This window comes from Alligator sinensis, unplaced genomic scaffold, assembly GCF_000455745.1.
Source record: "Alligator sinensis unplaced genomic scaffold, ASM45574v1 scaffold343_1, whole genome shotgun sequence".
Classification (NCBI taxonomy): domain Eukaryota; kingdom Metazoa; phylum Chordata; order Crocodylia; family Alligatoridae; genus Alligator; species Alligator sinensis.
In genome coordinates, this window is record NW_005841947.1 from 1,524,894 (window position 1) to 1,550,913 (window position 26,020).

At 44.6% G+C, this 26,020-nt stretch overlaps 1 protein-coding gene across 37 annotated transcripts in view; it reads right to left on the minus strand.

The window, feature by feature from the left end:
• ZBTB20 (zinc finger and BTB domain containing 20) overlaps positions 1–26,020 on the minus strand; it is a 621,054-nt gene that overhangs the window by 347,510 nt on the left and 247,524 nt on the right. The gene's annotated exons all lie outside the window — the stretch shown is intronic.

Sequence of the window (26,020 nt, forward strand, 5' to 3'; positions counted from 1 at the left end):
AATAGAAGCTTCTTCTGTTCGAGAGCAGAGAGCCTGTAGAGCTGGTGTGTACATGCTCCAACAGCTGAGCAGTGCTGAGCAGCTTCTTTCACTGCCCCTGGGCTAGAGGGCGCTAGGCAGTGATCCTCTGAAAACATGGCACAATACTGGGATGGAAGTTTAGTTCCTCAGCCTACAATAAATGAAATTACATTCTTGTTCCCATAAAATGACATGAGGAATCAGATGCAAAGAGGAAAAGCTACAGGCCAAAAATAGAAGGAAAACAAAGCCTGTGACCCAGTGGGAGTAAGAGAGCAGGGCAGTGAATGGGTGAGCTGGTGTGGGGCTTGCACTTGGTGAGGAAGGAGCTGTCCTTGCTCCCTGGGAGTGAGCGGTTTTTTGTCTCTGTTGTTTGGGGGTTGGCTTGGTCCCAGTTTGTCATTTGTGGGGCCTGTGTGGGAGGAGGGTATATTACGACAGTGACAGAGGCCCTGCTGCTGAAAGCCTTATCCCAGCCTGTGATCAGAGAGGAGCCTAATTAGGGGGTATGCTGACTCAGGCAAAGGGCTTTAAGAGTCAAGCAGCCTGTGATGCTTGGCAACTAATAAAAAGGGCAGGCAAGCTGAAAGACATTTCCTAACTGTTAGAGCAATAAGCTTCAGAAGCAGCCTCCCCACTGGAGAGATGGGGGCAGAAACTTGACTGCTTTTAAGATGGAGCCTGATAAGCTTATGAAAGGGATTTTATGACATGAAGTCACATCGTGGCACTAGACTCGATGACTCAGAAGGTCCCTCCCAAATCGGGTGAAGAACAGCTCAGGACAAGAGCCTGGGTCAACTAGTCATGTTTTTTTTTCATGCCATCAGACCCAAGATAGGCTTTTCTGAACACATGGCCCTGAAAACATAGTGGAGTGTGCCTGAAGAGTTCCTGATAGCACTGCTGACAGAACAGCGGCTTAAGCTCCTTAATGCTACTATTCAGGACAAAAGACTGTACCTCCAAACCCTCTAAGCCAACTATACCTGTTTCATGAGGGCAATATTTCTCTTTAAGGGTCCCTCTACATGCTACTTTTATGCCATAATTAATGTGTTAACCCAATTAACTTCTCAAACTGGCCCCAGGCTCTTCCTGCACTGGCAAGGAGAAGGACACTATTAGGATCTGATCCTCAATCCCAAAATAATGCCTCCTGCCATGCATGAGTGGCATGACCAGAGGTGTGATCATTGAGACTGGGGATCACGTCCCATGGTGCCTTTAAATGAACTTGTGTCAGGGGCCTAAGAGACTTCATATCGCACATGAAAAGGATGCTCACCCAGACTACTGATGAAATGCAGGGTATTATCCACACAGGACATGAGCCCTATGAAATGCAGCCACCTCTGAAGTGATGAGGCAGACTACAGACTGTGCTGCACAAAGGTGGTTAGAGATGGGGGCTTTGGTTGCATACCCTGGGCTAAATCTCTAGCAGACACCGAGACAAAGAAATACCACTGAGTTGAATTGAGAAAAGATTTTTGATCAGTGCATCAGTCGCAATTCCCATGGCATCCTCCTGGTTCGGTTTACAAATTAATCTGTTATACCTCATAATGCTTAGTCAGTTATGGATAATTAAGATAAGTTGTTGGGTTTTTTTTTTTTTTGGGGGGGGGGGGGGGAGAGTGTGAACGGATGGATGGAATGGGAGGCAGACAGAGCACACTCATAATTTAACATGATGTGAAATACACCCTTGTTCAGAAGGCCATCCACTGCCTAATATTCCCTCCCTGCTGTTCCTCATACTTGCTGTCTTCAAAGGGGTGAATTTGATCCCCAGGAGCAGAGAAGGCCACTGTTTCAGGATATCAGCTGAAAAATAACATCTGGTAAACTTCAGGAAACTTAATTTATCTGTCTCAAAAGGATAAAGGACCGAGTCACTGCTGCTGAGATTTGATTTAAGTTTGCAGGCAGTCTAGGGATTTCAAACCTGGCCTTTAAACCACTCCTCACACCAAACTGGAATATGGTCTAAGGATAGATATGTGAAACCCAAGCACTGGGTGGGTCAAGCGTCCCCAATAAGAGATTGGCAATAATGACAACAACAATAATAATAAAATTTTTTATTTGCCTTCTGATCTCTGAGCCTTTGAGTTACACTATGGTCATGCATTCAATGTTTTCTCCACAACCATGAGGGTTAGATAATTTCTTGTAACTGCAGCTTCAGGGAAACATCAACTTTCCTGGCCAATTTCACCACTGGCAACATTGTGAGCACACACCAACTGCTGAAGCTTCCTTAGTCTGATGAAGGGTTTTTGAACCCGAAAGCTTGCTTAATAACTATTCTCCAACCATTTGGGTTGGTCTAATAAAAGATATCAAATTCACCCAAGGAACCTTGTCAAACAATGCACAAGCATTCTTCACTCCATCCACAGCCAAGCTGCCCACTTCCCCAGCATACACAAGCATTGAGGTTATAAACTAAAGGCTTGAAACTACATGGCCCTCTCCAGCTCTGGGATGTGCTGAGCCCAGTAAATGACCACTGACGTCACCAGGAATACCCTGTCCTGTGCTTTCCACCAGGTGCTCTATGGCTTGCAGGACTGGGCCTTAAAATGCCAAATCCTGACCCTAGGGACTCAGTGGCAAAACTCCCATTAACTTGTGATGGACCCAGACTTGGATGGATGTAATAGGACTGGAATTAATTTTACATTTCCAGAGGATTACTTCAAAATATAAGGCAGAAGGCAGGGCACGGCGGCACCTTAAAGACTAACTTTTTCAGAAAGGCATACGTTTTTGTAGTTCCCAGCCTACTTTGTCAGATGCTAAGGCTGTTGCCTACAAAGCTTATGCCTTTCTGAATGAGGTAGTCTTTAAGGTGCCACCCTATCCCACCTTCTGCCTGACTTCAGACTCATATGGCTAACCACCTCCTTCTGCTCTTGAAAACATAAGTGATCAAAGACACTTAGGAACGATGAGTTCCTTTTCCCTTCCATTAACCACTTGGAAGAGGAAAAAACACTAACATGCCTTTCAGAATGATTTTGCTTTGTGAAATTTAAATCACAGATGAATGCTTGGACAAGTCCATCTAAAAGAGGCAGAAAATACCCAAACATCTATGCCAAAAGTAACTGCATATGTTCCCCAGACTCGGAAGAAGCTGTCAGCATTTAGTTCTTAGCCCATATGTTAGTCAGATGAACTAAGTCAATCCATAAGTCTAACCAGGAAGATATCATGGGGGCTGTGACTGTGATGCACTGATTAAGAATCTGTTTTTCTCAATTAAAGACATATCCATAATTACTTTCAGTTGAGTCACCAACACTTTCTGTAACGTATCCACCCTCAAACGATATTTAATATACTATACTAAATGTGTCAAATGGAAGTTCAGTTAATAAAAGTTTGTGCTTTCCTGGTGCCTTTCAGCCCAGGACCCCAAAGTGCTATACAGGTCATTACTGAATTGAGCCTCCTAATAACCTATATTTCATAATAACCTATATTTCACAGACCAGGAAACAAAGGTACAAAAAACTAAAATGGATTGCTTAAGATCACACAGCAAATCCTGGAACAGCTGGAGATGGAATTCAGTGCTTTGGGGTCCCTGAAACATGCTTTCACCACAAGGCCATGCATCTAGTAGTAAAATACAAAAGTGTCTATGGTGTTCCAAAATTCAGTGGACACTGTGCAGGGTCATAAATTGCTAGTCAAAGAAAGCAAACACTATCACCTTTAAGGCACCCTGCCTTTTTCCAATCTACTAACCACAGTACATGAAAAATATAATTTCCAAAAAATTAAGATGCCACAGTGTGTGTTTTTCTAAATCAGCACAAGATTTATTAGGATAACTTGGTACCTTATTCTATGACCTCAACATTAGTGAGGATTTACAGTCTCCCTGCCCTGTGTTGTGCTTGCAGGCAACAATATGACTGCCCAGCACACATGATTAACAAAACGAAAAAGGGGGGGGGGAGTAAAGAAATTAAACTGTTTTTAAGCATTTCTGTTCTCTCAAGCTCAGTCCTGAGCGAGACATCTTGAAACTAAATCCTTCAGCCTTGAACAGTGACAAAACAAATGTTTCTATTGAAGATATCTATAGAATGCTTTTTGGAAAAGGTTAAGACAGGATTTGCAGCATTCAAAAGCTCTTCAGATTTCACCATCGAAGCAATCTCTCTCTTCATCTCTCCCTAAATAGAATACACCAATCCTGTAGTACTTTACCAAGTTTTCAGTTGGTCCTTACACAGAGAAAATATCTAATGAAGTCAATGAGAACTTTGCCTGAATAAGAATTGAGAACAGAGTTTGTAAAGGACTTATGATTTTCAAGATAGGCATAAAGGTCTAGAAATGCATTAATGAATGCAATGTTTCATGCACTCCCAGAGCTGTCTCTAACAAGGGTTAATCTTTAAAAATGGGCTCAAGAGACCACACTCAATTCACTTATTGATTAGAATTGTAATCAATCAACAAGATATCATGTGTTACTAATCCAAGAGGGAGGAGGCAGATGTGGCTGGAGCAAGCTTAATGCACATTTTAACACAGTCTACATGGTCTATATTTATACCACACTTGTTTACAACATAGAGAATGTTCCACTGTATTACCTCAAATACTACACAATTTTCTCTTATCTTATCTTGCGTTCCTGAGTTAGAAAACTATAGAAACATCTATACATCTTCCCCTTATCTTATCCTGTACAGACTTTTCCTAACTAAGGATATAAATTCTGTTTTTGTTGTTGTTGTTTGGCATATCCTGCAATTAGTACAGGGGTCACGACAACTTGACTACAAGTAAATTTCCATAGAATTTAGCAGGAGTACAAAGCATTTTTGAAGAAGAGCTCATGTTCATGCAACTGAGCCTAAGTACATGTAAGGCATTTATACTGATAAATATATATGAATACTTCAGGAGATATAACACTTGTATAACAAATGTAGATAAAATGTGTGGAAACGTGTAATTATATAGCTTTGCCCAGCAAGCTATTTTTAACTCCCAACCACACAATATAGTCAGAACTGACCATGTAAGTAAAGGTCCTAGTCCAGGTTCTCTGGACATGTAAATCTGTATATAATACTGCCTTCAGTAGAACCAAGTAAATTTACACTGACAGATCTGGATCTAGGCAGTTATCTGTGCTTGGATAACGATACACAGTTTTAATGGGAAGTAAAAAAAAATCTCTCTAATGCATACTAAGAGGAGGCATTCTCATAAACTATCATATGATAGGAGCATAGTCAGTAAATCATGTGCCAGTTATGGTAATTCTGCATGTCAAGTTACATTTTTACACTTTCAGTGTCCAGACTGCTGGTGCCTGTGTATTTTTGAAGTTGTACCTTTCCACCTCCTCATTGATTTCAGAGTTGTTATTCTCGGTCCATAGCAATTACAAGAAAATCAAATTCCATCTGTTTCTGGCAAAACAAGAAAGTGGAATGAAGAAATTGACAGAAAATAATGCTTACTAAACTCCATTCTGCGCCATAGAGGCCTTGGTCTACGAAACTTACGCTCAGGCAATATGTGCTAAATAAACTAGCTGCAACCAGTATGGAAGTCCTATGACCTACCAGTTGTGCCAATTAGTCACCAGCTGACTGGCCTGAAAAACCAAAGCAATTCTGGCTATCTATAGACCACAAACTAGTTTCCATTAGGGTGTGACACACCCAAACTGGTCATTAGGGAACAAGATTTTTATCATGTAATTCCATGGATAAGAACTGTATAATGAGAATCTCTGCATGTGTCCAAATCTTTTCTATGCTATACCTGAGAGTTATCGCTCAGCTGTATGCTTCCACCGAGAAAGTGAGACTCTCATGTCCATTTGGTGTTGTAACAAAACCATACCTGGAAACTTTAATTTGTTCAATAAAATAGCTGTGGATCCTGTTCTGCTCTTTGAACTAGCCATGGACAATTATGGGGCAATTTTGCCATAAATACTGGATCTAAGAGATAATATTTACTTTTGTAAGACTTATTCTGTACATGGAGGAAAAATAGACTGATAGTGCCTTCTGTCCTCACAAAAATCAGCCTAACTAACAAACTCTGGAGACTCATACTATCCTTTGTATAGGACTGGTATGGGCAATTATTTTGGCTGGAGGGCCGCTTAATGAGTTTTGGTGGCTGCAATGGTAGCCCCACCACTTGATAGGTGCCCCACCCCTTGGTTGCCACCTTGGGACCAGAAGTCTTGCCCCCTAATGCCCTGACTTTTGCCACCAGAAGTCCCTCCCCTTGTCCCCATAAGTACTTCTGTGGGGGGGAGGGGAGGAGTTGCCAGCTTGGAACCAGAAAAAAAAATCATATATTAAAAGTCAAACATATACTATAGCATATTTTAATTTTATTTAAAAAAATATTTTTGTCCAGATTTATGTGCGTTTCCATAGTGTATGTAGAGGTGATTGTGTAATAGCTCAAAAACAAAGTCTTACTCTTGTATATTGTGCATGGGGGGATGTGTGGGAGAGTGTGGGGGTGTACTTGGGGGGTGGGGAGGTGTATGGTGGGGTGTGTATCGGTTGGGTGCGTGGGGGGGGTTGTGAGGCGGGTGTGGCAGTGTGTGGGGTATGTTGGGGGCTGTGGGTTTGTATACATGTGTATATATGTGGGGAAGTGTGGCCAAGGTGAGTGTGTAGGGTGTGAGGAACCCTCCATGCCCCCCCTGGCACACAGTCCCCTCTGGTGGCAGCAGCAGCAGCAGACAGCAGGCCCTTGGAGCACTTACAGCCCCCACACACATAGCCACCAGGCGGCACATGGCTCCAGCCAGTTCTAGGAGCTGCACATAATGGCAAGGAGAGGAGCCAGGCCAGCCCACCTCTATCACACAGGGTTCCCCATGACTCATGTGCAGCTCCCAGCACTCACCAGCCACCAGGGGGAAGCCCCGCATGATGGAGCCAACTGTCTTCCCTGCTCCCCACTGACACGTGCAGCTCACAGAACTCCCCCAGGAAGCAGGGATTGGGACACCCTGCCACTTCCAGCTGAGTCCTGTGATCTGCATGTGCAGGCAGGGAGCAGGAAAGGTAGTGAGCTCCATCGCATGGGGCTTCCTTCCAGTGGTACACGAATGCTGGGGGCTGCACATGAGCTCCACACAACAGAGGCAGACCAGCCTGGCTCCACTCCTTGCCGCCGCATGCAGTTCCTGGAACTGGCTGGAGCTGCACACAACCACATGGCTGTCTACAGGGATCATGAGTGCCCCAAGGGCCCGCCGCCAGCTGCTGCTGCCACTGGCGGCAGGGGCTGTGAGCCATGAACTGGGGCATGTGGAGGGGTCCCCACATCCCCCCATCTTCCCTTACACCCCACACACCCATACCCACACCCTGCCCACCCAAGCTCTGCACTTCCACCAGCCCCAGCCCCACGCTCTGGGCTCCTGCCCAGCTGTAACTTCCCTACCTACTACCTGGAGCGAGTGTTGCATCAGGGACATGAGGAAGAGCTGCTGGAGGCTGGGGAAACCTAGCAGGTCCCCCAGTGACTGCAGCAGAAGCAGTCCTGCCCAGAAGCTGTGCACGCTGGCTGGGGCCAGGGCCCTCCCATGCATGAGGATGGGAGCCAAGCATGCCAGATGGGTGAGGTACAATTAATTGGTGGGCACCCATGGGTTGGATGAAATTGCCTGGAAGGCCAGATCCAGTCTGAGAGCCATATTTTGCCTGCCCTGATACAGGAGATCTGACTACTGAAAATAAGCTGAGTAGAAAATGAATATTAACTTTCCAATCCAAAAGTCCCTTTTTTACAAGATATTACAGCAATCTGTAGACCATATTCTCATGCAAAGAACAGGAATAAGTGTACTGTCTTGGGAAAAAGTGGTTATAAAATCTAGGACTAAGGCAAGTTTTGATACTATTGCTATTCATAGCTCAATAAATACCTTTACTGTAGGCCTAGGTTATTGTCAACACTACAGGAGTGGCTACCACTTTAACTTAGCAGCAGCAGTGTGAAGACGGCTGAGTTACCCTAATGTAGATATGACTCTGACAGCAGGAAGAGATTTTCTTCTGCCAGCGCTACACCAACTTCCTCAAATGACGGTCTGCTGGCAGCAGCCATTTTTTTGCCTGTATCCAATACAATCTACCATTCAGAATCAACATATTCAAAACAGCTCTTCTCTGCTACTGGCAAGATGAAGATCCCCTTTCTAAGAGAATGGAGGCAAAGGCCTGAATACTCCTCATGGAGACACCAACATCTTTCAAGACATAACCACTTGGAGCTTTTTACAAGACAGATTATACCTCTGCTCATAAATCTCTCCTATCAAGGTGCATTTATTGAGAGGTCCCTCCAGGTATTTACTGTTATTTCCGCTTTTCTCTCACAAGTCCTTCTTCCTTGTTCTCCAGTGGAATTCCATTGACTTCAATGGATTTATTCCCAAATTAGAGAAGTTTCAGGTCCTTATGGTCCATAGAGCAGCACACAAACAACTTGCTTAGTGTATCAACAAAGGTTAAGTTTTCCTTCAATACACAGCATGCTTCCAGCATGTGGGTTTTGTTTGTTTATAACTAAAGTTTGTTACTCTATATGGTCTCAGATCTTTCTATTAAAGAAAGGGCTTGGAGTCCTAAGAAAGAAGCATGCTGACTTACAAGATTAGCCCTTAAACTTGGCAATACATTAGGCCCAACCTTGATGAAAATTATCTGACAAAACTCTTGCTTGTACACATTCTGATGAACTTGTTTTTTTTATGATTGTGAATTTTGCCTGATCAAGGACATCAGGGCAGGATGTATAAGATGAGATCCTTTACTAATACAGCTCACTAGGGCTGTGTGAAATGGCACCGTTCCGTTTCGACTTCTGTTTCAACAGAACAATGTTTTGTTTCGAGTTTTATTTTGTTTCGTTACCGCTGTTCTGTATCGTTTCTTCGAAGCTGTTTCACTGTTCCACCCACGGGCTATAAGGGGGAAGCACGAAACTGCCTATAACTTTGTCATTTCTTGCCTGATTTGGATGAAACATGCAGGGATCATAGCCCCTTCTGAGGCCATAAACCCCACCAAGTTTCAAAGAGATAGGTGCAGGGGCTTCTGGGAAACTGCACCTCAGGCTGCTGACAAGCAAAACTCATGTCCCATGTATGTGTTAAGGCACAGGGGAGTGAAAACTGCAGGCAAGGTAGCCCTTTCAGGTACAGAAAGTCATGGACTCAATATAGACATTGGATTTATGACACACTACAACCTGCTGGACATCTGACTCCCCAGGTACCTCTCCACATTTACCTGAGCTGCTACATCCCCCTTCCCCTCCACCCCATCCTGTCCCTCACCCCCGGATGCCTCCATTTCCATTTTCATTGACTGGCTTTCTTGCCTACATTGCATACCACCCTCTGGCTTCTTTACTATTCCTTCCATCCAGGAATAGCACGTACACAGACCAACTGCAGGTGCTTCCTCAGCCTGACAAAGCGTTTTTCCCCCTCCAAGGAATTCCTGACTAGGAGGTAGAACTTGTGTGCCACACAGCAGATGCCAACAAAGTTGGCATCATGGACTGCCTTGACCATACTGGTTCCATTGTCAGTGACCACAAACCCGTGGGTGAGCTCGCCCTGCCCAACGAGCCACCCCTTCACCAAGCAGTTCATAGCCCCCATGATCCCAGTTACTGTGTGGGACTCATCCATCACCTTGGCTTGAAGGAGAGCCCACCAACGGCCTGACTGGTCGCACCAGTGCCCTGTGAGAGAGAGGTAGATGTGATCTCCACCCTGGCTGCTCCAGATGTCCAAGGTGAAATGTAAGGCCACCTGTGGACCTGACTTGCACAGCTCCTCCCTCAAGTACTCCCTGCATGCCTCATACAGGGAGGGCACCGCTATCTTGCTGAACGTGGTGTGTGCGGGCACTTGGTAGGATGTGGCCACAAGCACCATCCGCCGCCCGAACCCGCTCAACTAAGGAGAAGGGCTGCCCATCCACAGCAAGCATCTCCCCAATGCTCTGGGTGATCTCGCTTGCCCTTGCAAAGCACCCCACTTTCTGTCTGCCTTTCCCCCACTGTTCCAGGGTGGCCTGCCACTGCTTTGCGGGAAGGGGGGCTCCCGTTGGTGCCAGGCTGAGGAGGAGCAAGGGCAAGGGGGTGGTGCCTGCAGAGACGCATCAGCATCCCTGTGGTGCTCCTGTGTTTTGTTCCCTTGCTCCGGCTGGTTTGGGCTCGGCAGTACAGGCAGATAGCGTATGTGGGATCATCTGCCAGCTCAAAATGATCCCAGACCACACTACCTGCTCACTTCTGGGGTGCGGGTGCATGTGTGGATGCTGCACTTTCCACCTCCTCAGCAGGCAGAGGCACAGCAACAGGAGGAGGAGACTCAGCTGAGCTGCTTGCCTCCACAACCTCTACCTCAACCTCCTCCAAAGTGCCTTCTGGGGAAGGTGACCTGGCTGTAGGGTAAACTTGAGGGGTGTGGAGCACAAACTCAGCTGATTCCCCCTTCTTCCCCAGAATTTCCTTTGCTATGGCACTCAGATCCAGATGCAGCTCCAGCTCTTCCTCTGACTCTGGAAGGCTCAGCATGAGAAGTGAAATGGGGGTGGAAGAGACTGTCATGCTGGTGCTGATGCTTGGTGTCATGGTGGTGGTGGTGGGGTGGGTTACAGCTGGTGCTCTTGGAGGGGATGCAGTCTCAGGCAAAGGCAGTGGCACTGCTTCCCTCTCCTTGCTGCTTCTGGAAGCCTCATCCCTGCTAGTTGTAGGAAACAGGCTGCATCTCAGTTGTGGGGGGGAGGAGGGGAAATTACACCTCGCCCTCTACACCCTCTTCTGCCCCTCCCTGAAGGCTTTCCACAATGCTTCATAGCGTGTTTCATAATGTCTTGCTTTTATACAAATATATAAATGTATCCGCGTTCCTATATAGTTTTGATAATGTATGGGTACTGCAAGCTATAAATGTATTAAAAAAAAATATCTCTCTTTCTATATAAATTCGACAATGTATGCATGCTGCAATGTATAAATGTATAGAAATAAAATATAAATGTATTTCCCTTCCTATATACATTAAATTCTATAGTGTAATATCCTATTCAATATAATTATAAAATTGAAAAGAATAAATCAATGTATATAGTAATAAAATAAAAGGGTCTAGAAGAAAGAAAAAGTTATTCTGGAATCCCTCTTGCTGGGCTAGGCTAGCATGTAGGGAATCATTCAGATCAGTGCTAGCAGCAACCTTCATTGTCTAACGCTCCTGAGCTGCTGGAAGATAGGTCAGCAGCTGTCAGACCCCAAGGCAGAAAGCAGGCCAGTTCAAACAATGCTGCCTTTTATGCTGTTTTTCCATCCCTCCCCCAGAGCACTGGGATTGGCAGAGACCTCAGGGAAGGATCACAGTCACCGGCCAGCTACACAGGCAATATGAGAGCAGTCCTGCCCCCCTCTTCCCCCTCCCTCTCCTTACCTTCTGTTTCCCTGCAGGCAAGCCCAGCTTGAGCTTTGAAACTCAAAACATTTCGACTGCCCTTGTTTCATTCCGAGGCTGTTTCAAAGCCCTTTGTTTCGTTTTGATTTCGCTGTTTCAAGCTCAAAATTAGTCGAAACAGTGTTGAAACGAAACAGCCAGCAACATTTCTCACAGCCCTACAGTTCACCTACAGCAGCTAAAGATTTGACCCACTGGCTTTCAAATGTTTGCCCAGATTTTGAAAGAGGGTATTATGCTCCTTTGTTCCCGCCCCTTCTCCCCCTAGTACTTGAAGCCTTTGGGAAAACATGAAGACACTTTTCTCCAAACCAAAACAGTCTCTCACCAAAGACCACCCAACTGGCATGTCATCAGACTTCAAAACATGAATTAAAAAACTCAGAGACCAATCCATATTTATTCAAGTACTCACTGAGATGACAAACACTAGATTGGGGTTTGGATAAAAATAATATCATCTGCTAACAGTGCGATCTTCTGTTCACTGCTCTAAATGAAAAAGCTCAAGATTAGTGGAAGTACTCAGGCTGCACCGTGGATTCTGATGGCTCTATAGATTCTCTTTTATTTTACCCATATTTTCTTTCTAAGCTGGTGGTGGCACTGCTTTTAGACGGCTATATTTTCTCCCTCTGTGCATTAAAAACAAGGCTTTTGGTTCAGAGCACTGAAAGCTTGGTAGTGAACTGCACACCCACAGAGGAGACACGGGTTTGGACTGGAAGCAACCTTGGGGACCTCGGTCAGCAGAGTACAGACATATTACAACCACACACTAATTGAAAAGGCCGTTTCCTTGCGTAGTGAATAACAGCCATGTTCGTGGGCATTTTTCCTGCTTTCAGTGCTGCGCAGTTCCTGGATGGACAGTGTGCCTACAAACTCAACAAGAAACTACATCAGGACTCCTGTGTTTCATTTTCCAATTCTGCCACTTACTCCTTGCATGACCTGAGGCAAATCATTTAACATAACTGAACACCTCTATTTTACTGAGCTGTCATGCTACAAATGGGTGTAGTGAGCCTGATTTAAAGTGCTTTGGGACTCTTTGATGAAAAATGCTACAAGAGTAGTATCAGAGTAGTTTCTCCTGGATTTTTAAAAACTCCTCATCTCAAGTTCTCTTCAGGTTTTTTTTGATCTTTATGCCTGTTCTCCCCCAAGAGCTTCCATTTCAAAGGGCAATGTTGTTATTGGGTAATGTTTCTTCTTTCACAGAGGCAGAAGATGTTGGCCTAAGGTCATCTGTGGTTCCAGTAGAGTAAGAGGAGTTATGAATGATTGTCTTCAAGTCCTGTGTCCACTGGCAAAGAAAAATGGGGTAGTTGGGTCTCTACGTGCCTTTGCTTCGCCTTTGTTTACAGTACTAGTCATGTGTGAGAGGGCTGTCAGTCTCTTTGGCTAGGGACAGCAGTTACATATAAACCGGTTTAAGTGATCAGAAACTGGTTTAAACCTGTAACAGAAAATGAGTTCAGTGCACATAAACCAGTTTCAAAATGGCTGAAACTGGTTTAAGATAACCTGGTTGAATGTAGTATTAGATTTACCTGATTGAGGCCAAACCAATTTATGCAACTTCTGCCCCAGACCCCTTCCTGGTTTAAGTTAAACCAGAGTCCCCCAACATCCCAGCATGCTTTTCAGCCCTGGGCTGGGCTGGGCTGGGCTGTCTGCTCCAGAGTGCTGGGCTGGCCTTGTCCCTCTCCTCCCTAGCCGGAGCTCTGGCTAGTTGAGAAGGAGGTGGAGACTGCAGCTGGGAGACAGCAGCGTCTGCCTGGCTTCCCTCTGCCCCACTCCTCCCTCACTGCTCAAACAGGGATCCTCCCTCTCCCACAGCACGGACCCCAACGGCACAGACCCCAGCCAGTATGTGGTCACAGTCACGTCACCCTCATGCTAGCTAATGCTGAGAGATGTTTATGTGTGTGTGTTTCCAATGTCACTGGAACAAAGGCAGACAGAGCAGTGCCCACTTAGGGCTTTGTGGAGCTAATCAACAGGTAGCTGGTAATGTCCCTTCTTTTTTTCTTAAAAATGCTTTGCAAAAAGCTGTTTAACAAAAGCTTGAACTAATGAGAGAGAAGCTTTGTTTTCTTGATGGGCTGATAAGCTTTGTGTTCCGATAAGCTCACTGCTGGCTCCTGGCAGTGTTCAACAGGGGACAGAGAGACGAGGTGCGAGAAATGTCCTGGTTTGCAGTGAATGCAGTGCCTGTCAGTTTGCTGCAGACAGTATGAAGAAGTAGGGAGAGGGAGACTGAAAAGCTCAGTATCATCAACAGATGCATGCAGTTCACACAAGCAGACCTCTCCCCCTCCCTCAGAGTGCTAGCTGGGGGGCTGGCAACACTCCCCACCCCTTGAGCAGTGAGTCGGGGGAGGGAGCAGGGGAAAGCCTGGCAAGGGCTGCTACCCCCTCCCACTCCAGGCACACCCTGGCTAGGGACTGTGCAGGGTAGGGTTGGGATTTAAACCCCTCCCTAATCATAGCATCCAGCTGGGGCCAGGCCATGCCCCCTGCACTGCTGAGCACTGTAGAAAGGAAGGGAGGCCTCACTCTAGTCCCCCTTGCTTTTAGCCTCAGCCACTGCAGGCATGTGCCTGCATTTCCTGAATCAAAATGAATGTCTATCCACTTGCAAATTGGTTTAATCTCTGCAGGTTACACTAACCTGCAAAGATCAACTTAATTCAGGCTCAGGCTTTTTGAATGTCTGTCCCTAGCCTGAGTCCTTCATTCTATCCCTGTACACTTTCCTGAATTTTCTGGGGGGAGCCATACCCACAAAAGAGGGTGTTTAACTTGTCCTGTGTTGTTCTTCTGTCATGGGTTGGATATGGAGGGCTGGAGCTCAGTACAACAAAGGTCACAAAAGCTTAGGAGTCAAAGAGCCAGGGGCCACAAGCCAGAAGTCCAGAGACTCACAGTTAGGCTGGGATATAGGAAAGAGCTGGAGACTAGGAGCTAGGGAAAGGTTCAGGCAGGTGCTAGCAGCTAGGAGCTACACAGAGGGGCATTTGTGGAGCAATTGACTAACCAAAGACTACTGGGAAGCTGAACACTTGTATCTAGACTGCCACACGTGTACTGGTCATTGGGGCTGGCTGGAGATCATTAGGCAGCCTGCAGTAAGGCTCACACCAGTAATCAGGGTCAGCTGTGGGAAAATCAGTCTACCTGATTCACTGATTCTTAGAATCAGAATTAGAATCAAGTATTAGAATATGCACCATCACCAAACCAGTGAGATATTCAAGGAGATATTGTTTTTTAGAGTACAAATCATCTCTAATCAGAATGCTAAGGTTCACAGATTGTAGGTTAGAAATATGGAAGAGAATTCAGTTACATTAATTAATGTTAAAGAAAGGCCAGACATTTCATGAAGAGGCAAATTAAGTTATGGCAACTGAAGGCAGTAACTATTTATTCATTTAAGGACTAATCCTAACCTACAACAGTTGAGAACCTGGCCAGATCATGCAAAGCATACCAGGAAGCATTTAGCATTTAATAGCAATTTACATCTCCAAAATAGTGTATAAAATTTAGAAAAAGCTGATCCCTCTTCATGCCATGCAGGTACTTTAATATTTTCATTTCACTGGTGGGCTCATTGAGAAACCAGAAAGCTAAGATTAACCTTTCCAGAAGTGTCTTTTGGTTTTTGATGCCCAACCAGAAACATCTGGAGCCCAGCTTTAGGTGATGCTAAACATCTACAACTCTAAACGTAGACCACAGAAGTTGCAGGTGTCTAGCACCTCTTGAAATTAGTAGATATTTCAAATTGGGCTTCTAATGGAGGCATGCAAAGAAGCCACTAAATGAAAATTTTGACCACAGTGACATGCTTAATCCAGTTGTGGGGGAAGTGAGATTAGAACTCAGGAGCTCCTGCTTTTTTAATCTCATGATTGTTGTTTTTGATTATGCTATCTCTTTAAAATAAAGCAACAATGAATGAGACATCTGGACTGTGTAATCCCATGGATGCATTGGACAAAACTTTTTTTTACACAAGGTAGATAGGAAGAAAATAGCAGCAGGCCATATTTTAGACACCTTTAGTCAGCCCAGTTCAGAAGTCTCTGGAACAGCACTTGCACTGTTCTCAACTCTCTTGCTTTAGAAAGGGAGTCTTCTTTACCTAGTCTGAACAGAACTCAGTCTTTGTCAGTGGATGGAACTACAGGGTTGCTATGGTACTGCTTTAGTTCTGCAATTTCTTCTCTCTCTCTCTCACTGCTTGTTACATTTATTTTCTTTCCACAGTTGCTCAAAAACATTGTTTCACAGGATAACTAGTCAGTGGGCACGTCTACATGAGACATTTACTACAACTCATCAGTAAAGTCTCAACATCTACACATGTGGCCCTATTAGGCTGCAGGAACCTAATTAACTCCGCCACAGGTTAGTACTTGAAAATGCAAGTACTAACCCATGGTGGCATTCTTTACTGCGTAGCAATGCATGTTTACACAATGATGGGGCTGGCTGGGGCACCCTTGGTCCCCAGCCAGGCCCGTCACAGTACGTTGAGCTGGGTTGGAACAGCCCTGAACTGGCAGACTGACCTCTGAGGCTCTCTGCCCAGATCTCTGTACTACAATCCCAGGGGTACATGAAGACGCAGTGCCTGAGAGCAATGAACTCCAGTGCAACAGCTTAACACAGTAGAAAAGTGAGGCACCTACTAAAAGGGGCAGGCTGTAGTTGATTGTATCAATAAAATAGGAACCACCACAACACATAAACTCAGTAAAATGATAAGAACTATAAAAATGTCTGCACTTGTCAAAAAAGGTTTGTACATTGTGCCCAATGTGCACACTTTAAAATTATCAAGCGATTATAACAGTACCATACTTTATCACATATAACATGCATCTTTTTTCCTCAAATCAACCCTCACCATGCCCAACTGGAGTGCATATTAATTGGGGAAGCTGATTTTCTGTCTGTCGTTGTAACTACCCTGGTTAGATTCCTGCTCAACCGTTCAGGCAGCTGATGTAGTCAAATGACTTAATGGCTCATTATTCTTCATTCTGCAAGTATTAATGACTGTCTCTCCTTTTTAGTAGTCTTCATATTCCATTAACCAACCTAACCTTTCTTAAGGCAATTTTGCTATCTGTTAGCTGATCCTGGTCTCTCCATTTCACATTCTCTTAGTTCAGACCTTTTAGCTCTTTTCAAAATCAACTCCTGGAGAGCAGTCTTCAGCAGCAGCTAGAAATTCAGCTTTAGTTATGTAGAAAAGGGAGGATGAATCAGCTGAAGATTAGGTTCTGTCCCTGATCTATGCAGTCATAACTCTGGAAAAAAAATCTTTTCTCTTCATTCTATCTTTGAAAAACAAGGTGTGTATATATTTGGTTGCGTGGCGCACTTCAGAAAATATGGTATTTTTCCAGGGTCTTCCACCTTTGCGCTTGAATCTTTACCAGTGCAATTCAAATTGCTCTTTCAACTCTATCTGCACTGTACTTAAAAATGTAAAGACCAAGATGAGAAATGAAGCAAGCATTCACAATCAAAGCATAAGGGGATCCCAAATGCTGTGGAGTTGCTCCAAACTACATCTTCCCTAGATGGTTGTACGTTCACACATTAGAAGTGTCCGTAGATGAGGCAACCTCACTCAGAACAGGAAAATGACCCTTTCTCTTGGTGACAACATAAGTGGTCTCATTCATGAGGTCACCACAAACTTCTTGGAGCCAAGCAGACATAAACAGCCACAGAGGAGTTGGGGGGAGGCTCTTTTTGCTGTCCTTACTTTCCCCTTCACCAAGTGACTTCTTAGGGGCTTTCCTGCATGTTAAGCATCTTTTTTGCATTACTTAATATTGTTATTAATAATTCATATTTTGTCTTTCTCCTCTCATTTTGACAACTTTTATTTTTAATCAATGGGCATGTGTCAAATTGCTTTGTTATTTATTTATAACGTAAGCTGACAAGGGGATGGAAGATGTGGAGAAAGGCTGAGAGACTTTCTTTCATAGGGCACACACTTCCTTCAGTGACAGGGATAAATCTTGCTTCCCCATTAAGCTCCAATAAACAATGTTGCCACCAATACTGTGGGTCATATTTAGTGGGGCTGTTCTTTTGATTTTAGAAACACAGATTTACTAGAACTGGATGACTCCCCCATCCTCCAAGCAATTCAAGTCTGAAATTCTGCAATTTCCAAATAAGTATATTTTCTCTGGGATTGAGTTCACAGAAAAAAGGGCAAATGACAAGCCAAATCCTGCAGCCCCCATTCAGCCAAATCTCCCATTGAGGTGAGGGGGGCTTGGTACACTTAAACAGCAAGAGTATTCACAAGTCCTTTATGACAATGATGTCCAACTCATCTGAACCAAGAGGCTGGTGTGGGGCTAGTCCACAGACCAGGTCCAGAGCATGGATCCATGTTATTTGGCCCACAGGGCTGGAATTTGGTGACAGTCATGTTAATTACTACAGCTTCTGAAGCAGCAGCAGGGACTATTGCTTCTGCCCCAAATTTCTGGTTCCGTGGACAACTTCCCAGGCCCAATAATGCAGCTTTGCACTTTGGATCTGGCCCACGGGGCCCCTCCATGTTGGGAAATCAGGCAGCAGGACAAGTTTTAACACAATTTTTTGCCATGGCTCTGGGAGCCACGGTAATTAACGCTGCCACTGCTTGCCACACCACCAAATTTTGGACCTGTGGGGAGCTGGATGACATAGCTCCATGGGCCAGACCCAGTCCACAGGCCATATCTGGGTCACCCCTGCCTCATGATATAGGTTAATCTTATCATTCCAACTGTAGAGAAGTAAAACATGGAGCTTCAGCAGCTTGTCCAAGGACAGATAGCAAGTTAGTGGCAGAGTTCAAATTCAAACCACAAAACCATGATGCCTCATTATGTATATTAACTAGGCAAACAATACAAAAAACACTTTCCTCCCTGAATATGTGAACAGTGAGCTGTCATTTATGATTGGCTTCCATACCATATACTTGGGATTTTTCTTGTGTGTATCTTGGATACATGTATATTTTATCTTGACTGCTATTTGAAAACTCTTCTAGTTATTCTCCAAGATTTTTTCATAGAGTGTAAGTGCCCCATAGTTCCAGTCGAGTAGAATTTGCACTTGCGTGTCTGGGGGGAGGAGACAGCCCTGTCTGGACTGTTGGAATGGCTTGGTGGAGCATGGGATTGTATTCAGCAGTAATGTTTGTGCACTGGACAGGATGCTGCCATATGGCTTGTAGTCATCGAAAATAGAGTAAAATGGCAAACTAAAAGGAAAAAAGGAGGATTAGACATACTTTTGGGGGGTGAAAAGGATATTGCAGCAAGCATCTGAAAAATAAAAGGCAGACACAGCTGAGACTGTCTAGCTGGACTTCTTCAATCTGCTGCTTCCCAATGTCTTATGGTTACTACTACTCTGTCTGCCTGTTAAAATCTCAGTGGGGAACTCTGTTTTAATGTTTCATTTCAATCACTAGTGAGAGGGCTGGTGGAAGAAGTAGCATGTCTTCCCATATTGCCATGCCAGGCACAATGCAGTAGCACTAGATCCAGCCAAGTGATATGGTATAGATCTGAAAGCTAGGCAAGTGACACAGAGCTGCAAAAACCCAACACAGACGTATGACTTGGCTGGTGAGTTTGAGAAGGTGTGTGAAGAAAAGAGAAGTTGGGGCTTGACTAGATGGGAATGTTTTTTTCTGGAGAAGCATCACATTTCTTTCAGAACAAACTGCCTTGAGTCCACACACAAATGGGTTTTTTTGTTTTTGTTTTCAAATTTGTTTGCATCTCACTCTGTATTAATCTACTATGGAAAAGAGAACATCAAGAGTGAAGGGCTCTCTCTGCCATTATCCCTGTCTAATGCCCTTAATGCCCTTTGACATTACCCCTGTCCCTTTCAGAGCCTCCCTCACCACACCCACCAGGCTGAGAAAAAGCATGACATTCAGAGCAATGAGCTTACCCCATGTCTCATAACATTGGGATATAAAGAACATAAAATCTCTCCATATTTCCAGGGTGCGAAAAGCAGTTAATAAAATTTCCATGCCCTAATGTTCCATGCCCTAATGTTGATACACCAATGTTACTTGATTCAGACTCCAACTTGACTACATTGTGAGAAAACAGTTCACACATTTATAGCACTAGCGCTAAGTCTGTGCCCCCCACTAGGACTTCACAGCAATAAAGCACAAGGCAAACCCTAAAGAAATAGGAGGCCTCTATCACCCCACAAAATGGCTACATAGTTCTTATGTGTTATCCTCAACCTCACTTGTTAGCCAGGTATGGGAACAAGACTCTCCACCCACATATGGCACCTTGGCTCGTGGAGAAGTTGTCTAAGGTAGAAACTTTCCCCAGCTAACGGCAGGGAGAGGGACTGGGCTACACAATACACAAATGGATTTCTTGATCTCAATGGACAGATCCAAAATAGAGCTGTCAAACTGAAAGGAGTAACTCAGAGCCATCACAAACACCATAAATAAGTAAATAAATAAATAACCAATGCCCCTCCTAAAATGCCCTCCCTCTACCACAGTCCTTTCAAAACCAATGCATACTAAGTGGCCACAAACCATTTCCACCTTTCAGCATACAGAAGATGCACTGGCCCAGGAATGGAGCAACCTTGGCAATCTCAATTTGGAGAAGAAAGAGATCCTGTAGGGTGTCATGACCCAAAGGCATGATTTTGTGTGTGCTTCGGCACCAGAATTATCCCCGCCAGGTTGCAACTTCATTGCATGGGAGAGTTTCCTATTGCAGAGGAGAACCCCGGTGCAGGGACGAGTTTCCCGCCTATTTGCAGCTTCTTTTGCAGGGTGCATTGCTCAAGTTGGAAGAGGAATGCACGGTGCAAAAGAGTTCCCGCCACCAGTATGCAAATTCGTTCCCCGCTATTGGCTAGTTCTAAATCATTCCCACGTAGCGGCTAACGATTGGCCTGTTAGCCATATAAGAGGCTTGAGCAGTTTCCGCCCAAGCCGAAGAGGACTCCACATCCATCTCGTGGGGACTCTGGGTACACGGCAGGGTAATAGAGACCCTGTGTGAGATTCAGAGGAGCTCGGCGACCTGATCCATCGCCCACCTCTTCCCGTCTTCGAGCGGAAAGAATTTTATAAGACGTATCTCCGATTCCGATTTTGGTGGCGCGCTCACCCAGAGCATCCAGAGCTCTGTTCCGTGGAGCCTAGCAAACTCCACGTGACCGTCCGTGTTGTCTGTGTCTGTAACCGCAACTCAAGCAAGTTTTCCAGCCTACACCACTGCCATCTCGGTGTAAGTAAACAATCTTTAAAACTACCGCTAAGCATTTGTGCCTAATTCCAGCTCGTCGACCTCCCTCTCCGATCCAGCATGCCCGGGCTGCTGCCCACAGCCCGCGTGCAGCACGGAAAAGGGCTCGGGTCGCTCCCGGCCCACACATAGGGCTGGACAACAAAGCAAGGAACTTGTTCACAACAGCTCTTGGGTTCTTGAGCTGCCTCCATGCACAGAGCAGATGTGACTATGGGTCCAATCTGTCACCCTGAACACACTGCTTAAACCATTTGTAGGATCCACCTAGCACTGAGGCAGGCAACATGCCAGAGGGGGGTGAATGTTGCCAGATAATCTGGGACTAAGATTTGGCCCAATGACAGTATTTTGCACTGACATATCAGGAGTCAACTCTGGGGTGATGCACTTTACACTTACTTTTCTGTGAGAGAATTTGGTCCAGGGAGCAGTTAAGTGACATGCATAAGTTCCCCCCAAAAGCCAGAAGCAGGACTATGAAATTACCCCAGAAATTCAGGCTGTCAGCTCACAGCTCTAAACACCAGGATACATTTCACTCAAGAGGAACTTTGTGGTGAGGAGTTTGTCTCTTATCACTTATTCTACATGACAACTGTGCACAGCAACCCACAGGCAAATAGAAAAGGAAAGGTCTTGACTTAGAAACTTGACAACTTTATGGTCTTAAAAAGACTAGTGGCCTGGCCTTTTACCTACACAGATGAATGGCAACCTATGGTTAAATGAACCACTGGAAATAAAGACAATGATGTAGGATTTCCTTTTTTTTTTTTTTTTTTGGAAGTAGTGATGCCACTGCTTCTCTTCATAGCCCTCCAAACCAGAGTCTTAAATACTCACACATCAGGTAGTGGGTTTGTTTATGTCCTTTTCATGATTTCCTGTGGATCTGTCTTATTCTAGTTAGGGCTGGAATTTTCACGTATTCAGCACCGGTGTTACGCTGCTCCAACCGAAGCTAACGGGAAAACTCCCATTGACTTCAATGGTAGTAAAATTAGGCCAGTGCTGAGTGCTTTTGAAAAGCCTGCCCTAAAAAAAATCACAGAAATCAAATACCATCTCTCTCAGTGCCACTGTGTACCTGCTACCTAGGTGCAGCCCTCTCTCCTTTTTTCTCTCCTAACAATTTTAATTTCACCTCAGCTGAAGTCCTTTTTTTCTTCCTATGTAATATGCCTGATTTAGTTGCAGAAGCACTTACCTACTGCACTTCTATCGATGTGTAAGGCTACAGAAATCTAATGGGGGAACGGATTGCTATAGATATCACAGTTATGTATTCAGTGTATACTAGTATATACATATCTATGTAATTACAATCTGCCAGTAACATGATTTAAATGCACTTTAAAAGCTGTTATTTGCTATGTGTTCAGACTAAAATCTACCTTCAGAGGACAAAGATGGATCTGCCCTTGTGAAGAAGTAACTATGCACAGAATCCCTGATGTGAAGACTTGGCTCTTGGGGTAATGATAGAGTCAAAAGAATGGGGTCACTGGAGGTAAAGGAAAAGTGACAAGGGCTGAAACCAGCCCAAACTTAAAGGAAAGGTTTATACTGATTTTTTGATTAGGGAACAGCACTAGGAATCAGGGCATCTAGATTCTACTCCTAGCCCAGCCACAACTTTCAGCAAGTGGCTTCCTTTCTCTCTGCCTCAGTTTCTCCATCTGCAAAATGGAAATGACCGTTATCTATACCACAGAAGTGCTGTGAGATGCCAAACCCTATTTCTGTAAAGCACGTGTTATGGTTGTTCTTATTGCCAAAGGATTCTTGAGTTCTTCATAATAAAAGTGCCAACATTCTTATTGATATGAAATCAAAGGAATTTATCCTTCTTTTTAGTGGTTCTATCGGATGTATTAATCTATGCTACCTGGCTGGGTTTGCAGTAGCTGTACTCTTAAATTAAATGCAATAGGATGTGAGCCTTGAAATCATACTTAGTGAACTAAATTCTAAACCCTGGTTATAGCCTATGAAGCTACTTTAAATTTTCAGGAAATGTAAATCAGGGCAGAATTTAGCCCAGTATCCTTTTCCCCTAAAAAAAAAAAGACTTCCATTCCCATCAGATACCCTCAACAACTCTGATTCCGATTTACAGGATTGGATTCTCCCTTTTGAATCTGGAAAGGGTTCAGAGGAGGGCCAATGCATGATTAGTGGCCTCCATGAAAGACCCTATGAGGGGAGGCTGAGAGATCTTGATCTCTTCAGCCTTTATAAAAGATAAGCCACCTATAAGTTTACTGGGGAGGACAACAGGGAATTGGGCATGCACTGTTTACCAGAGCATCCCAGGGAGTAACTAGGAATAATGGGTGCAAACTAGTGGAGAGTAGATTTAGGTTAGACATTAGGAAGAATTTTTTTTACAGGAAGGGTGGCCTGAGTCTGGAATGGGTTTCCACGAGAGGTGGTGCTGTCACCCAACTTGGAGGTCTTCAAGAGGAGGCTTGATAGTCACCTGGCTGGGGTCATCTGACCTCGGTCCTCTTTCCTGCCAGGGGCAGGGGGTTGGACACGATGATCCACTGGGTCCCTTCCGACTCTATAATCTATGAATCTATGAATCTTTTAAACTATAAATATAATTGAAATATGATGGCAGATATAAACATATTAACATTCAAATACTTAATGCTTGATAATTTGGGGTCTTTTTGCATATCTGAAATGGGTTCCATTTTTTTTTACCAAACCTCTGCAACCTTTCATTTCATTTTTCTCTTCTATGCCTGACTATATAACATAGATCTCACAAAATGCAAGGAACTCCGGGCACGAAAAAGGAAGCACCAAATTTTCTGGGGTGGGGACAGGGGCTTGTTATTTTATTTTATTTTTTATGAGCTATGGCTTCAGGAGGGTAAAGAGGATAAACCTGGTAAATGGGCTGTAACACTGGCTTCACTGAGTGTTCTTTTTAGGTGTTAACTAGTAATCCTTAACTAATCTTGATCAGTGCCCTGACTCAGGGCAGTACTTAAGTGTATGCCAAACTATAAGCATGTTATTAGTTGTACTGAAGGCCTATTCATATACTTGAAATTAGGCATGTGCTTAAACACCTGGCTAAACTGGGGTTTCTTGATTCCCAACAGGAAGAATTTATCCATAAAAAGGCCCTGAGCAAACTGACTTCTCTACAAAGACAACAGAAGCCCAGAGAAATCCAATTTTCTTAGTGTTGCTCCTGCTTAAAGGGTTATAGTCAGACAGCAGTCTCAGGGGACTTTCACAGCTCGGGGTGGCAGGCTGGCTAGTCTCTATGAAAAGCAGACTTCCTTTTCCTACCTATGTAGTCCCCCAAGTTTTCAGCTTCTGGTACACACATGACCTCTATAAGTGCTTAACCTTTTTTCTCCCCCTGTTCTACTTCAGTTTACTCTGTTAATTATTTACAGACCTGCCTGTCTGGACGCTCTGTTCTAGTCTGAGTTGGCTGATTTTTCAACACCTCTCTCTGGAGTGTGATAATATGCTCAGGACAGAGAAATTAGCTTTAACAGCATTTTCAGGTTTCATTTACAATAGCCAAGCTCTTTATCTTTACTGAGGCTCCTGGCCTCTCTCAGCTGCCTACATCTGTGCAAAAGAAGTAAACAGTCCCTCCCTAGGGCAGATCCAGTGTTGCTGGTAAGGAGGCAAAGATCAAAAGTGGCTGAGATACCAAATAAGTAGCCAAATTCTCATGATGGGGGCACTTTTCGTACTAAGCTCTGTAGTAAATCTGTTCTTTACTTAGGTGCTGCAATAAGAGTTAAGCTCCTTTAAAAATCTGGCTGAGAATAAAATAGGACCTGCCTCAACAATAAAGTGGAGGTGCATGAAGCTGATCCATTAATTTTACCATTTTAATCCAGTAGTGTAGTAGGGGAGGGTGAAGGTGGTGCCAGCCAAAGACACTGATTTCAAGGGGGCACTGGTATAGCCCCCACCCTCCCTGGAGTCTTTTTCAGGACAGAGGCAGCCCTGAGCTATAGGGAGCTGGGCAAGTGCAACTCCATGCCTCATAGTCTACCTGCATGGGTGTGGGGTGAGCAAGGCAAGTATTACATGTCTCCCCAGCCAGGCTTTATCATGGGAGGCACAGCTCTGTGCCCAGAAGTGTATCTGGAGGGGGTGAGGGAGCAAATGGAGCAGTCCTGAGGAATCCATACCAGCTGGGCTGCTGCCCTAGCATGCAGCAAGCCTGTCGCTCAGCTACAGCAGCCAAGCTCATACAGTTATAGCAGAAGCTGTAGCAGCTGCCGCCCAAGCCAGATTGCAGGGGCAGGTAAGATTTCACTCCTCCTCCTGCTCTCCAGTGGTCAGCAAAATTCCCCTCCCCCTCCCCCTCTGTCCAGGAGCTAAAATATCTTGCTACACCTCTGTCTTAACCTGATTTGAACAAAAAAGATTAACTAGCAACTTACTGTCCCCTTAATGTTGCCCCTCTGTTTTCCAAATGCACTTCTAGGGCACCCCAGCCCCCATTCCTATCTCCCCAGCTATGCTGCATAGTTGTTACAGACAGGTGTGAATAGGGGACACCTGCTTGTGACACCTGTGCAGTGTAGCTGGGGAGACAGGTGGGGGCTGGGGTGTCCCTGAGGCATATATATATGTGTGTGTGTATATGTATACAAACACACACAACATTTCTGTACATCACAGGGGTGTTGTGAGGCTGCATTCATTGTTTATGAAACACTGTGAAATTCTCATGTGAAAAGTGCATCTTGCATGTCCGATAACAAGAAAGCATTTCAAAAACTGATGAATTCTCCCGGTGGCCCTGTGTATTAAGGGTACACTGGTATCCTCTTTCACAGACTGGGACACTGAGGTACCCAGAACAGAACCCAAGTCCTTTGACTTCCCATCATTATCTCTAACCATTAGACATACACTTTCTCTCTGAAGGGTGTCATAGGTATGACATGATATGGGGATGCTGTCATAAAAAGAGGAAGTATCATATGACTTCAATACCCAGGATTACCAACAGCACTGCTCTGCTACCTTCTCCCATTTATTAGAATTCACAGACCTGTCTTCACCAGCAGCTGCAGTTCATTTCAAACCACAAGGTTAGGTCCTGAAGATATAT